The sequence below is a fragment of the Lygodium microphyllum genome, chromosome 1, assembly GCF_053477565.2.
Source record: "Lygodium microphyllum isolate KBCC chromosome 1, Lygodium_microphyllum_v1.1.10, whole genome shotgun sequence".
In the NCBI taxonomy this organism is placed as follows: Eukaryota; Viridiplantae; Streptophyta; class Polypodiopsida; order Schizaeales; family Lygodiaceae; genus Lygodium; species Lygodium microphyllum.
In genome coordinates, this window is record NC_141135.1 from 45,992,827 (window position 1) to 46,008,826 (window position 16,000).

Below are 16,000 nucleotides of genomic sequence, written 5' to 3' on the forward strand. Positions count from 1 at the left end.
GAATAATCTCGTTTTTGTCAAATTAGGGACCTTCATAGCCCAAAAACGGGTGGTTGGACAACCGTTGAAGATTAAAAACAAAGTTTTAAAAATGGGTATCGATTGGTTTCAATAAGAAATTTTGGTCATGTATTAGTCATGGAAGCACAAGGCTTGCTTGACCATAGGGCTTGCTTATGGCCAAAAGCATAAGGTTAGCTTATGGAGAATAAGCAAGGAGCCTGCTTGAATTTGACATAGATGAGGAAGGCTACATTGGGATATGGACTTCACTATGGAAAGGATTCTACACTTACTTTGTTTGGGTATACGGATGCAAATTGGGTTGATAAACACTAGCAAATATGCTTTTTCATTCAGGACAAGCATGGTTAGTTGGAGCAATAAGAAATGACCTACCATTGCATTGCCTAGTAGGAGGCAGAGTACCGTGGCATAGCACTTGCCACATCTGAAGAAACATGGTTGAGACTTCTCTCATATGACCTGGGGCTAGAGATTGATGGAAGTGTGGTATTGTATGCTGATAACATAAGCAACAACATGTTGGTCAGCACACAATTTACCATGCAAGGATGAAGCATACAAAAGTGCATTATCGCTTTATTAGAGAGAAGGTATTGGATGACGAGATTGATTGGTCCATGTGAAAACCAATCACAAAGTTGCTAATATCTTTACCAAAGCATACCAATAAACATGAAGCATAGAGAAGTGCACTATCACTTTATCAAAGAGAAGGTACTAGATGATGAGACTGACTTGGTCCATGTCAAAACCAGTGACCAAGTTGTCGATATCTTTACCAAAGTATTAGGTAAAGATAAGTTTGAGTACTTTAGGAGTGCACTTGGAGTATTACATATGCAAGCTCATTTTGAGCTAGAGCGGGAGCGTTGATAAAGTTATATTAGCCTAAGTCTATAATCATATGTATGAGAGGAACATAAAGTAGGAGTGTGTGTGAAGGTACTTTATGGAAAAGTCAACAAGAGATATTATCTACGTTTGTATCTCCGACTATGCATGCATGCGGAAGAGAAGAGAAAAGAGAGTGAAGAAGAAGAAGAAGAAGAAGACTTATTAGCCCTTGATCTCATCTACTATTCTTTCGGTTGTGTTGTTTATCTTGATTTCCATTTCTATCAAAATATGGGTACAAAGGTAGGCAACATCCAATGCCCATCATAACTTCTTCTTATTTGGGGAACTTACAATGCCAAACACTTGACATAAGGAGAGATGACCAAGAGGCGGGCATTTGAGCAACTCTAATATTATAAGGAAGGTCATAAGCATTTGATGATATACCAGATAGAAAATGAACATTGAAGTAGCTATGGGGCCTTTTACATGAAAAATGTATTGCCCTCTAGATAAAAAAGATTGTTGTAGATGTTCAAGCTTGTCCTTTTGCAATGTAGCCACCCTTTGTTATACACGTATGTGCCTTATGGAGTTCTATACCAACATGGAAATATCATTTTCTTCTCGAGGGATGACTCATAAATATGAAGCCCCTTTTAATTTTCTATTTTCTTCATTTTCCATGGAAGATTTTCATAGAGAAGAAAGCTTGCTTACAAAAGGGATAATTCATTTGTCGAAGGACTCTACAGCAATCCCAAACACCAAATCACTTGAATCCAAAGTGCAATGTTTGGATCTATTGAAATGCCTCGATATTTCATGCGACAACTAAGGTTTATGAAATATATATTCTTCTTTTTTTGATAACTTTAAGTATGTTATACACAATACAAAAGAAGAGAGGACATCTTTAACAAAACATAGAGTTTAATAGATGGAAAAGATTTTACTTGTTTTGCTTGAAAATTAGCCAAAAACAAGCATGACGAATGTTTAAGAGAAAAACAATTTTGGTGGGAGGATACAAAAACCTTCAAGTTTCAAAACTTTGGAGAGATTTTTTGAATTTAATTACACATATATGGTAAAAATTGTATAAAGTTTCAGGGTTTTTGGAAAAATTTCTTTGAATTTGGAAGGTTTTTCATTTGAAATTTTTAAACAATTAATTAAACTTTAAACCTTGGCTTTTTTGTGAAGATGTGGGCTCGTTCAAATTTAAGCGCTCCCAAGAAGGCGAAGGATCAAGCTTTAAGAATTTTGAAGCGGGCTTCATTACTTCCTGTGGGGCTGGAGAGAGAGAGAGAGAGTGTGTGTGTGTGTGTTTGGGGGGGGGCGAGCGCGCTCTCGTTTTCTGCAGGGGGGCAAACTATCCTGAGAGAAGTTGCAACCGTCGACTTGCAAGCTCAGAGGACTCCAAACAATCCATGCATGGTTCTTCTCGCCTGTGTTTAGACCAAACGTTAAGAAATAGGTAAGGGTAGAATGTTGCCAAGGCTTCACTGGTGCCATCACCGCACATAAACACAGAGATTTGTTTAAAACAGTCTGATGAATATGTCTCGTATTGAAGAGCTGGCCGTGACACCATGGCATTTGCTAGCTTATCTGTCATGTTCACATACAGCATCAATCAACTATGGTATACATGTGACATAAACACAGAGATTTGTTTAAAACAGTCTGATGAATATGTCTCGTATTGAAGAGCTGGCCGTGACACCATGGCATTTGCTAGCTTATCTGTCATGTTCACATACAGCATCAATCAACTATGGTATACATGTGGCTCAAGGGCATTACAAGAGATACACTTGAGATAGACATGATATCTTGGCACATCATTGCCAATACTGCGTTGAACTGGATCATGAGGTCCATTTTTTCCTTTGAACCCTACCTAGGTTTGGATAAATTGTCAAAAGATTGAGACATGATCGGGGTGATGAGTCATTCTCTCTAGTACTTTTTGTTTTGCCACAAACTCGGCCATGTCGACTAGTGTCCCTTGAAGGCCAAATTTCTTAGATCACAATCAAACCATGCACAGCTACGGGTATTCTATCCACACCAAAGTTGAACTCATGAACCATACCATAACCAACCTCAGCCTCCTCCAGTGGTGATAGTGCTACTCCATGGAGGTTGAGAGGGAGTCTTCTTAAGGAGGTAGCACAGTCCCTCCACCCCCTAGCATCTTTGTTTATCAATGGCTAACTGTTAATGTGGTAGATTCTAGATCTTCTCCTCCATTAGTGCCTTATGGCCTATTTGATTGGTTTGGTCATTATTGCTCATTAGGCTAGATCTTTAGGATTCTTGGGTTACCCACCACAGGACTCATACATAGGCTAGTCAGACTATCATTCTTTAGCTAGTCTGAAAGTTAGACTTGTCTTTTCTTAGGCTATCTTTGCCAAATCTTTAGGCTACATTAGCATGTAGGCTACCTAGTTTATTATTATTGCCTTGGCAATAATAGGCTAAGCCCTGCTTTGACATCCTTTTATTTGTCTTTCTTTACACACACACACACACACTCAGTTTCATTTTTTTCTATTTTTGATAGTTACCAAAAGTATCTCAATATGACACAGCTAGTATATTGGTTCTACTTACATGTTTTTTGTGTTTAAGTTCTAGACTAACATCATAGACATCTCCCGATCCTAATTGGGCCAAAGGTTTGGTTTTACAATTCTCGCCTGGTTGATCAATGAGAACTTAAATGATGTGCACTATTTTTGTGGTGATTCTAGCCCTAAGATAGAATGGCAAGATTAGTTATTTGTCTTTGGGATCAGTATTTGTGGCTTTGACCCTTTGGATATTAGGACTTGAAGACTTAGGTGGAATACTACTAGATACCTTGCATTTAGGAAAATCTTGATGCATGTGAGTGAAGCCACACTCCATGCATTAGATTAGCCATGGTAAGAATGTTGGTCCTCATGTAATTTGCTTGCCTTGGCCTTGGCTATTGTTTTGTTGAATTTTTCACTTTGTCAATTAGTGGGATGGAAATACTCTTGAATCTCTAGTTACTTATGTGAATTCAAGACTTGTAGACCTAAGTGACAAGTCTCCTCTACAAGCAAGTCTATAAGATACTAGCTCTTGATAGCCGAACGCTTGTATATCCTTGATTAGCATAGAGATGGAGATAGTGTCTTCACTTTTGAGATTGGATATTGGGTATCATTTTTACTTATCATGGTATTAGTCTTTCTTTCTTTTAGTTGAGGTGTTTTTATCAGTTTGCATCACTTACCACTCATCTAGCCCTTTTTTTTTGTGTTAGGAGGAGTACTACTTTGATGGTTGTGCCTTTGCATTGTTGACAAGCATAGGCGATAGTAGCCATCTCTTGAGGCCGAGTTTTAGGTATACCTATGCTATTTGGTTGGTATTGGACCCATGTCTTGGGATCAAGCATGAGCATGTCGTGATTGCTCCTTCCACTCTACCAGTTGTTCCATAGCCTTGTTTCAATGTTATGACTACAAAGCCTTCTTTACAGAGATGGGCTTCCTATCTTGTATGGCACGCGACATCAAACAACAGGTAGAACAAACAAGCTTGGTGGAATGCGTTTGGTTCCTTTGAGATCACCATGGGCCATCTTGTGGGTGCCACTTCTTAGGAACTCCCTCAATCTGTACATCATAGAGTGGATCATGTGTCCAATGAGAAGGAAATTAGTGCTCCCTTGTCGTTGTGCCTTTGATGAAGTCTCTAGAATATTCACTGGTGCTGAGTCAACAGGTGAATCCAGTGGTGAAGCAATCTTTTCCTCCACCGATGGTGGAGCCTCAAAAGCCATAGGCTCCAAGGGCATTGGCTTAGGTGTCCAACTATTACTCGGATCTCTAAGTATGGAATGCTTAGTACCCCCCTCTGTAGTTGGAAACTCCATGAATTGGACATCTCGACTCGTGTATTCCTCTTGTAAAACAGGATCATGAAGTATATATCCATGTGTAACTGCGAGTTATAATCCATGAACACTTGTCTTTTGGAAGTTGACTCAAACTTATCCCTTTGTTTCTTTAGGATATGAGCATAAGCACTGAACACCTTGAAATACGATACATTTGGTTTTTGACCAAAGTAACCCTTAAAAGATGTCATATTAACCACGGACTATGTAGGAGATTGATTAAGCATGTGAAGTTTGAACGGTGGTGGCCATTGCTTTGGCCTATAGACATTGTAGTGTTTGTCGATGCTTCATTATAGTCCGCACCATCTTAGTTACACTGCGATTCTTTTGATCCAATATGCCATTTTCTTGAGGTGTGTTCATATTGACAAACTCTTGGTGAATGCTACGATTAGCACAAAACTTGGCTAGTTCATTGGAGACAAACTTCCTTTCTTTGTCAAAACGCAGGGACTTGAGTTTCTACTAGATCTGTTCTCCTCAAGATCAACCAATCCTTAAAGTCCGAGAACGCTTTAGAGCTCCAAGAAATATGCTCAAGTCATCTTGCTAAAATCATCAACAATTAGCATAAAGTATAAACTTCCCTTAGGGGACTCCCTTCTCATTGGTCCACATAAGTCTGTTAAAACAAGCTCCAAGGGCTTCTTAGCCCTATGTGAAGCCTTCTTGGGAATCACATCTCTATCTTGCTTTCCATGAATGCAAGACATACATGGCGGGTGGCTCACCCCAATCTTTGGCAATCCATGCATAAGCTAACCAAGAGATGCCTTTTGAAGGTGCTTGTAGTTGACATGGCCAAACTAAGCATGCCATAGATCCGTCTGAGTTTATGAAGGGAGAAAAACGAAAGTATAAGGTTGATGAAGTTTTATCTTGTAGACTCCATTTTTCTCATGACTTGAACAAAGAACTTGTCGAGAAGCTCCATCAAGAACTCGGAAAGTCATTATCATACTCAATTCTATGACCAAGAGCACAAACCTTGGTCATGGAAAGATGATATCTCAAACCGGACACATAGAGAACTTTTGATATGTGGCACCACCTTGCCATTTGGAATCAGATGCCTATCATGTTTGCCTTTGATAGGGATCAAAGAGCTGTCATCTATGAGAATTTGCCCATGCATTGGATGTATATGAGCAATATACCATTTGTAGTAGGTGTCTTGTGGCGGAAGTGCTATTATCCACAATCCACTCGTGATGTATAAGAGCAATATACCTTATACTCTTTGCACAACCAGTCAGATGGATCTATTGAGCACTATAAGGTATGACTGGTTGTGCAAAGAGTATGCACATACTCATGGTATTGATTATGAGGAGACTTTCTCTAGTGGCTAAAATGGCCGTCATAAGGGCTATCATAGCAGTGACCATTGAAAAGTTGGATCATGCATCAAATGGATTTTAAGAATGCCTTTTTGCAAGGGGAGGTGGAAGAGGAAGTTTATGTGGAGTAGCCATTCGGTTATGTGGATGAGAGTCATCTAGATTATGTATGTAGGCTTCGTAAGGTCTTGTATGGGCTGAAGCAAGCATTTAGGGTATGGCATGACAGGATTGTAGAATATTTTGTCAGCATTGGATTTTGTAGAGCACAAGTTGATCACTTACTCTATGTACGTGAGATTGATGTAGGTATTGTGATCATTACTATATATGTGGATGATCTAATCATTGTGGGTGTTAGTGAGATAGAGGTTGACAATGCTAAGGGTCTTCTCAAGAGTGAATTTGAGATGAAGGATTGGGGAGAGTTGCACTATTTTCTCGGCATAGAGATAATGAGGACTCCAGAGGGTATATGGTTGTCACAGAGATAGTATGCGTCGGATATGTTGAAGTAGTATGGTATGGTTGATTGCAAGTCTATTTCTATACCTTTGGATGTTAATACTAAGCTTAGTGCATATGAGGGTGACTTGATTAAGGATGTCACTATGTATCGGAAGATTGTGGGCACCCTTATTTATTTGATGATCACTAGGCTAGACCTAAACTACACAATTGATTTGGAGTCAATTTATGCAGCTTCCACCAAAGCCATATTTGGATGCAATGATGTGCACATTACGTTGTGTCAAATCCACATTGGACTATGCCTTATTCTATGGTGCGAGTATACCATTGGATTTGCATGGTTACACAGATGTAGGTTGGGTTGGTAGTATTTCGAGCAGGAGATCTGCTAGTGTATTAGCAAATATGTCAGCTTGTGTGAGTTTGTGCATGATCTAGGACTTGGCATTATTTTGGGCATTTTTAATGGTCTTCATATTGATCATATTTAGCATTTATTGTTGGCTGACCAGTATTAAATGCTGGCCGACTTGATCATTTTGAGAACATATTTTTGTTCTATTCATTTAGGCTCTTCCTCCTCAGTTAGTCAATCACTCATTATCACACTTATGGATCTTTTGTTGGGGAGAGGAGCCAATGCTAGTGCCCACAACCAATGACTCATTGTTGTACATGATTGTCTTGTGCTGGATATATGGATTCCATTTCTCGAGCATACATTTGAGTTCTCATTTGTATTATGTTTTTTCTATGTTTTTGCTGATGTTAGCATTTGCAAGGCTTGCATCAGCACCTCTATTGCTTGCATATTAGTTCCAACTTGCGTTTTGGTGTCTTCGCATCTCCTCTTAGCTGGGCGATTGTATCATTAAGCCATTTTTGCTATTTCAAGCAGTTTCAGGCTGATTTTTCGACTTTTCGCAGTAGATTTTGTTTTGTTTTGACCAGCTTCTCTCCAAATACCTTCTTTTCTCTCCTTATCTTCTCCTCCTCTACAGATGGCTCCTTCGTGTACCTCTAGTGATGATAAGTTACATGGACCTGACTATCTCACATGGAGTGTTGTGATAAAAGCTTGGTTTGTGCAGAGCAGTTATGGTACGTTGTATGTGGAGCTATTCCTCGTTCTTAGTATCCTACTCCAACATTGGATGATTTTGATGAAGATAATCATGAGGAAGTGGTGATTACATGGGATTCGGACGATGCACATGCCTCTTCAGCCTTGCTTCGGTGTATTTCTAAAGAAGTCCTATCGGCGGTTACCTCTTGCAAAATATATTTTGAAGTATGGATGAAGTTGCAGCCACTATACGCGGCACCTTTCCCCATGAGGGTAGTCACTCTTTCTAGACAACTCCAATAAATTACATTTGAGGCTAAAGATACTATTCAATATTTTCTCCTTCATGTGATCCAGATCCAAGACTAGCTTCGGCAAATGCAGTTTGCCCTTCCAGAGGCTCATCTTATTGGACTTGTACTCTCCAAACTCCCTTCGATGTTTGATGGAGCGGCAAATGCTTTGAGGGTGCAGACATCATTCGCTCTTGTCAGTTTTACATGTATGACGTCGATGCTACTTGCACATGAGGCATCTTTGTAGTTATAAGGGTGGCTTTCGTCATCTTCTGGAGGTTCTAGTGAGGCTTTTGCAGCTTCAGAGAGGGGTTTGAAGAAGAAGACTCAGTGTTATCACTGTGGGAAGAAAGGTCATTTACGGAAGGACTGTAAGGAGTTAGTGGCTTCCAGGATGCAAAAGGAGAAGAAGACGAAGTGGGATACGGACTTCTCCGATGTGTCCTCATCTGTCTTTGACTGAGACTTCGATCCTTTGGCCAAATCGAAGGCCAAGGCATTGAAGGGATCAACTTCTTCGACTCGCGGGAAGGAATTGATGGCCCCTTTCTCTACTACTTACTAGTAGTGGTGATGACGGCATCTCTCACGACTGTCCAGTGCCAAAGAGGGAGTGAGAGGGTGGATAGATGGGGTAGCTGCGTCTCATCTATACATCTATACAGATGCACAAGATCTAGAGAGAGACTTCCTTGACGCATCGATTGAAGTTTGACAAGTTCAAATCTTGGAGCTAGGATTGACATCCAGGTTCATGATGGGTTGTTTGACAGGGAAGAGATTGGTTCCTAGTCATGAGCTCACATGAGGCGACACTTTGGTAGTTTGGCCAAAGGCGGGGAATCCATGGTCACATATGTTCCAGAGACTTTTGTGACAGGCTGTTTATGTATGTTACTAAGAGACATTGGGACAAACCCAGAGATATGCTATGATCTCTATTTTTAGGTGTTGGTATGATTAACATTGACATCGGGTTTTCTTCGAGGCCCCTTGGTGGTGGCTTGCACACTTATTGCTTGGGTATCCATGGTTCTACTTGGTGGTTCTATGTTGTATGGTTTATGATTCATTTTCATTGTACCATTGTATTGTATCAGATCACCAATGATTTGAGAGAGGGTATTAGCATACATGTCAGCTCATGTGTGAGTTTGTGCATAATTTAGTGCTGGGCATTATTTTAGGCATTTTTTATGGTCTTCATATTGATCATATTTAGCATTTATTGTTGGCCGACCTGATCATTTTAAGGACATATTTTTGTTCTATTTTTTGAGGCTCTTCCTCCTGAGTCATTTAGTCACTCATCATCTCACTTGTAGATCTTCTATTGGAAAGAGGAACCAGTGCGGATACCCATAGCCAACGACTCACTGTTATATGCGACTGTCTTGTGTTGGATATGTGGATTCCATTTCTCAAGCATACATTTGAGTTCTCATTTGTATTGTGTTATTTAGTGTTTCTTTCTCTTTGGTCTTGTATTCAACAATTTATTATACCACATGTTTATGTTTCCATTGTTGCATCAACTTTTAACTCAATGATTTTATGTTTTCCTTTGGGAGTGCTTGTTGGGGGTAAAGGCGCCTCTGTCTAGCCGCCCAAGTATTACTACACTGATAGTCACCACCATTGCATACTGCATGTGGCGGGCGCCCGTCACCGTCACTTTATTCTTTATTATTTTAGTGACAATTTGAATAAAGGAAGGCCCGGTCACACATTGTGACTGTTGGAGTTTCCATTTCTTCTCTCTCTCTTTTTTGCTCTTGCTCTCCCGCCATAGCTTTGAGTGTAAGCTTCGATCCTTCTCACCTTTCAAGTGATATCAGAGCACGGCTTTCGACTCTTGAGCTTGACTCGTGGCATTCTCAACTTCCCATCGACTCTCCACTCGCATTGGGTCTCCTTCTCGGTAGCCATAACTCATTTTTTTGAGCTCCCGTCACTCCCCGGCTTTCCAAGCTTCTTCCTGGTTTATTGAGGCACCATCAGGGTATTGATATTGAGGTATTGCTTCATTATTTCAAAGATTTATCTCAGTCCATAGGTCTAGGTAAACAGGGTTTTCACAGGTTGTGGGCAGCCATAGCTCACACCTCTTGGAGCTTCCTTCACCTGGGTCTTGCTTTCAGCCTATCAAGGCTTGTTGAGGCTTGGTATAGGCCTTCTTTGGCCCCCATTTGTGCCCCCTTTGGGCCCCATTGTTGACATGTGGGACAGCAGACCCCCCCAGCAAGCTTACGTTTTTTTTGTGCTTGTTTCAAAATCTGGCCCAAAAATCACTCTTTTTGTCATATCTCGGGCATTTGGAACCCGATTCAGGTAAGGTAAGAGTCTAAGTTGGGGTTTTGATACACTCTGAACGCGATGGTGATGTCGGATTTGCCAAATTCTGATGATAGAATATTCTGCAACAGATTTCAGGTCTGAGACAGCATGCATGTGTATGCCTATGGCTTATGTGATGCTTCTATTGATGTCTATTGATACCGGATCACTTGTGGATGTTATGCCTCTTATGTGAGACGACGCATTTGGAGTTGATTTAGCTCAGCCATTGACTGTTTTGAACAATCCTAGATTTGTCCAAAATAGACCAGCCACCTATTACTTTAATTTTATGCTTATAGGTCTTCGTATTTGATACCCGATTATGTTGGGTTGGTGCCTATACATACGGGAATGTATTCCTATGGATTTGAGCTTGGATTCAGCACTGATTTGCTAAGTTTACAGAGGTTATATATTGCTGGAAACTTCAGGGCTGAAGCTATTTATACTACAGTTGGGTTATGCCTATTAGTCACGGGGTACTCTCGGCTACTCGGTATGATGTCATGATGTATTTGAACTATGCCACATGTCTTGTTTATGCTCCAAAATGCTTTTGAGTTGAGATTAGAGCTCGATTTGGATTTGACTGTCACTTCTTTGCAGCTGACATTTAATCTATGACATGGTTTATGCCTAGGCTACCCAGTACGGGTTATGATGTCTTGGTGAATGCTTTATGCTTTGGATGTGGATGGCAGTTGTTTGAGCTCGTCTCGATATTCATTTGAGTATTTCCTTCAGCAATTGGACATTGACTTGGATTTTTCCGTTACAACTTGGCATTTTCCATTACGACCTTGGATACTATTGAGGCATTATCTTGGTTACCTGTCTTTGGTACTTTGACTTGGTTTGCTTGAGCTGTTGAGCTCGTTTATCCGCCTTTTGAGCCAATGGGAGCATCTTGTATGCTTGACCGAGATTGAGCAGGAGGTTTATGCTATTTGAGCATTTTGTAGATACTTGGAGACTTTTGGATCTCTTACACTTACATGTTGCATGGTTCATGCATTGATATCTTGGAGTTGCTTTTGACCTGAGCTTGGGCTTTGCACTCTTGTGAGCATGTACCTATTGGTGTCAGGTCTTGCCAGTGTTATGTATATACTTTGCCCTATTGTCTAGGGGGTATGCTTACTCACTGACGGATGCTTTGGTGACATGTTCGGGTGTTTGCTCAGGGTCTTGATGATTGTTTGGTGTTGATTTATGCCCGTTTATGGCTGGTCATGTCTTGGTTGTCATTTTTTAACTTGGTACAGTGATTTGGTCAGCAATTCCTTCTCACAGTACCTTGTTGTCATTTATTACAGCAAGCATATAACTCCGGAATGACGTGGATTTTTCATGTTGAAATATTCTGAAATGATATATTTTCACTAGTACTTGGTGGGTAGTAGCTTTGGTTACACTTTTCTCATCATTTTCTCTCGATTTTGGTGATTTTTTGGTCATTTTCTGTGGTAAACAGCAAGCAGTTTTGAATTATCTATAGTCTTCCAGCTTGCATTATGGCGAGTTCGTCCATTGATCATGTTATTTTCAACATCACTAAGCTTGATGGTACGAATTACTCTTATTGGAAGAGCTAGATTTGACAGGTGTTGGTGCAGAAATCGCAGATCAAACCATTGAGGTTGAGCGGGCATCCGCCTGCAACTATACCAGATGAGGAATTGCTTGGGATTGATGAGTTATGCAAGTTCACTATTGTATTCTCTCTCACAGAACAGGTTCATTACAATGTATTTGAGGAAGAACAGAGTGCATGACAGTTGTAGGATAAAATCAAGAATCTCTATGACAAGAAAAGTCCAGCGAGTCAGATGTATTGGCTGAAGTAGCTTATGGATCTGCGCACGAAGGAGAATGTGACTATGTCTGCTCACTTGAGCCAGTTCCATGCTATACTTAAGAATTTGACTTCGCAAAACATCACTTTTGCAGAGGATGTCACTCCTCTTTTCTTGCTTGGTACTCTTAATGAGTCATGGGATATATTCCGCACTGCATTATGTGCCTTTACTGCTACTTTGAAATTATCTGATGTTGAGAGTGCTCTTCTGCAAGAAAAGGTTAATCGTAAGAATTTGGATCTCTCGTGTGTGGCATGCTATGACAATTAGAGACAGGAATGATGGGTATGGAAAGCATGGCAGTGGCAGTGGCCGTGGCCGTGGACGGGATTCTCAGAAATCTTGGTCCAAGTCTCGTGGGAAGTCACGTAGCAAATCCCGTGGTAGGAATGCAGATGTTACTTATCACCATTATGGGAAAAAGGGCCATATTAGGTCACAATGCCGTGAACTGCGCCAATGAAAGGCGCAAAGATAAGGAGAAAGCAAAGTGCAGGATAAGTCTTTTGATCGCAGCATAGTGCCTGCAAAGTCCAGTGTTAAAATTGAAGAGATCAATGTTATACAGCTTGAGGATGTTGATGATGATGATTATATCCTTGCAGCTTCTTCTAGTGCTTCGTAGATGGCAAAGATACACTCTATGTATGCACAGTGTTGGCTCTTGGACTCAGGTGCGTCCTTTCATGTGACACCTTGTCGAGAGTGGTTTCATTCATACTATACTGTTTCGGGTTCTGTGCGCTTGGGTGATGACAATTCTCTTGATATTGTGGGCATTAGTGATGTTAGGTTGCAGTTTTCTTTTGGCAGTAGTTTTGTTATGCAGGATGTACGTTATGTATCTACTTTGGTATGCAGTCTCCTGTTAGCTGGACAGCTTGATGACGCAGGTTATCATGTATCTTTTGGAGGCTCTGCATGGAAGATCACTCGTGGCAGACTTGTGATTGCGAGAGGTGTTAAGGCTGGCAGCCTCTATTCCTTGATTGTATCTGCTTCTTCCCTTGATCATGTTTTGTTTGTGGGTTCTATCCCACATGTATCTCTTTGGTATGCCCGTTTGGGCCATATGTCTTTGAAGGGAATGAAAATGCTTTCTCGTTTGTAATACTTACCGCCCCTTGATTATGTATGTTTTGATTCATGTGAGCATTGTCTTTATGGCAGACAAATTAGGTCTACGCATAAGAAGTCTGGTAGGCCACGCATGAGTGAGTCCTTGGTATTGGTACATTCGAATGTCTGTGGGCCCATGCCTTGTCAGTTTATGGGTGGTGCCAAGTATTTTGTTACTTTCATAGATGGTTTTTCACGGAAAGTTTGGGCTTATCCCATTAAGCTGAAATCCGATGTCTTGGCTGTATTTCAAAGATGGCTTGCATTGGTTGAGAACAAGTCTGTGTATAAGCTAAAATGCCTAAGGACAAATAATGGGGATGAGTATGTCTCACGTGCTTTTGAGCAGTTATGTGATGAGAGGAGTATTAAGCGTCAGTTGACTGTCCCCTACACCCCCCTCCCAGAATGGTTTGGCTGAGTGGATGAATAGAATCATCTAGGAGTGTGTACGTAGTTTGCTTAGCTATGCAGGGCTACCACAGAGCTTTTGGGTTGAGGCAGTTAGTAGAGTTGTGCATATCGTAAACAGATCACCTTCTAGTGGTTTGGATTTTCAGGTTGCCGAGGAGGTATAGATTGGAAAACCTTCCTCTTATGTGCATCTCCGTATCTTTGGATGTGAGGCATTTTGCCACGTGCCCAGGGACAAGAGAAGTAAGCTGGATCCTAAGAGTGTTAAATGCATTTTTCTTGGTTATGGGGATGCAAGCGAGATGGGTTACCGTCTCTGGGATTTGCAGGCGTGGAAAGTCATCCGCAGTCATGATGTAGTCTTTTATGAAGACAAGATGCATAGGCAACTTGAGAGAGTTGTTGAGATCTGCAAGGTCATGTTTCAGGAGAAGCTGAGAGCTCTTGCACAGCCAGTTGGACAGCCTACAGTTGTAGCAGATGCTTATGGTCAGGGTGCTGGACAGGCAGCTGGGTAGACAGCAGAGCGACGGGCTACCAGAGACAGATGTCCACCTAATAGATTTCAGTTCTCGATGCATTATGTCTTGGTTACAGATGCAAGAGAGCCTTTCACTTATGATGAGGCTATGCGCAGGGGTGACAGTCACTTCTGGGAGAAGGCTATGCAGTCTGAGATAGACTCATTGCATAAGAATGAGGCTTGGGAATTAGTTTTCTTGCTTGAGGGCAAGAAGGCTTTGCCATGTAAGTGGATGTACAAGCTGAAAAGTATCCTTGGATACCTCAAGCCGGCATACAAGGCTAGACTGGTAGCAAAGGGTTTTAAGCAAGAGCATGGTGTGGACTTTGATGAGGTCTTTTCTCCTGTGGTTAAGATGACCACCCTGCGCTTAGTCTTGGCTTTGGTTGCTCAGCTTGACTTGGATTTATACCAAATGGAGGTCAAGACGGCTTTCTTACATGGGGACTTGCGTGATAAGATTTATATGGAGCAGTCTAAGGGCTTTGCAAAACCTAGCAGGGAGCACCTAGTGTGCAAATTGAAGAAAAGTCTTTATGGCTTGAAGCAGGCACCTAGGGAGTAGTATCATAAGTTTGATGCCTTTATGTAGTCACAGGGCTATAGCAGGAGTGCTATGGATCCGTGTCTTTACACGAAGAAAGCTCGTGATGGTTCTTTATTGATTTTGGTACTCTATGTGGATGATATGCTGATAGCAGGGAAAGCTCATGATGAGCTAGATGCTCTTAAGGCTCAGCTCAAGAAGAGCTTTGAGATGAAAGATTTGGGACAGGCCGCTCACATACTTGGTATGCGCATTAGACGCGACAGGCATCAGGGACGCCTTTACTTGTCACAGGAGAGTACATTCATAAAGTCCTTGAGCGCTTCCGCATGCAGGACGTAAAGCCTATTGGCTGTCCATTGCCTTTTTATGTGAAGGTATCACAAGCCGATTGTCCGCAGACAGATGAGTAGAGGGCCGAGATGGCCAAGATTCCCTATGCATTCGCAATGGGCAGTCTTATGTATGCCATGATCGCCACTCGTCCAGATATTGCCTTTGCAGTTGGTGTTGTGGCATGCTATATGGCTACCCTTGGCAAAAAGCATTGGGATGTCGTGAAGGGTATCATGAGGTACATGAAGGGCACTACAAATATGTGCATATGCTATGGCAGCTAGGATATAGGAGTCGTGGGATACACTAACTTTGATTATGTAGGACATGCAGATAATAGGAAGTCCACTTCGGGCTATGTATTCACCTATGCTGGAGGTGTTTCTTGGATGTCCAAGGTGTAGAAATGCATGGCCCTTTCTACTACAGAGGCCGAGTATGTTACAGCCACTGAGGCTTGCAAGGAGGCCATTTGGTTGGATCATTTGGTTGCTGACCTTGGTATTGATGCTATCCCTACACTGCATTCGGATTCTACGAGTGCTATTCAGTTAGCCAAGAATCCGGTCTTCCATGCGAAGACGAAATACATTGAGATGAGGTATCACTTCATATGTGGGGTCGTTGAGGACAAGTCTGTTGATCTTGTCAAGATCTCGACTGACCAGAATCCTGCAGATTTGCTCACGAAAAGCCTCTCTACAGAGCGCTTTGCTTTCCTCAGGAGGTTGATGGGCGTGGGATGAGATGATGGCTTTTCTCATCTTGTTGTACATGTGTATATGTTGTACTGTCTTTTTTTTTCTTTTTCTTTTCACTCCTCACTAGGGTAGATTCGCCTTTAAGTGGGAGGTTGTTGGGGGTAAAGGGGCTTCT

General features: G+C 41.5%; 1 protein-coding gene across 13 annotated transcripts in view; it reads left to right on the forward strand.

Moving 5' to 3' along the window:
• The first annotated feature begins 2,177 nt into the window (after positions 1–2,177).
• The window catches only part of LOC148041066 (uncharacterized), a 179,939-nt gene continuing 166,116 nt past the window's right edge, over positions 2,178–16,000 (forward strand). For 7 of the 13 annotated variants that reach the window (XM_087676397.1, XM_087676406.1, XM_087676388.1 and 4 more), the window contains exon 1: positions 2,181–2,344. The gene's annotated coding sequence lies outside the window, so the exon portion shown is untranslated. Of the gene's footprint in view, positions 2,345–16,000 lie in introns of all 13 variants that reach the window. The other 6 variants (XR_015690653.1, XR_015690654.1, XM_087676424.1 and 3 more) reach the window with 3 other exon arrangements.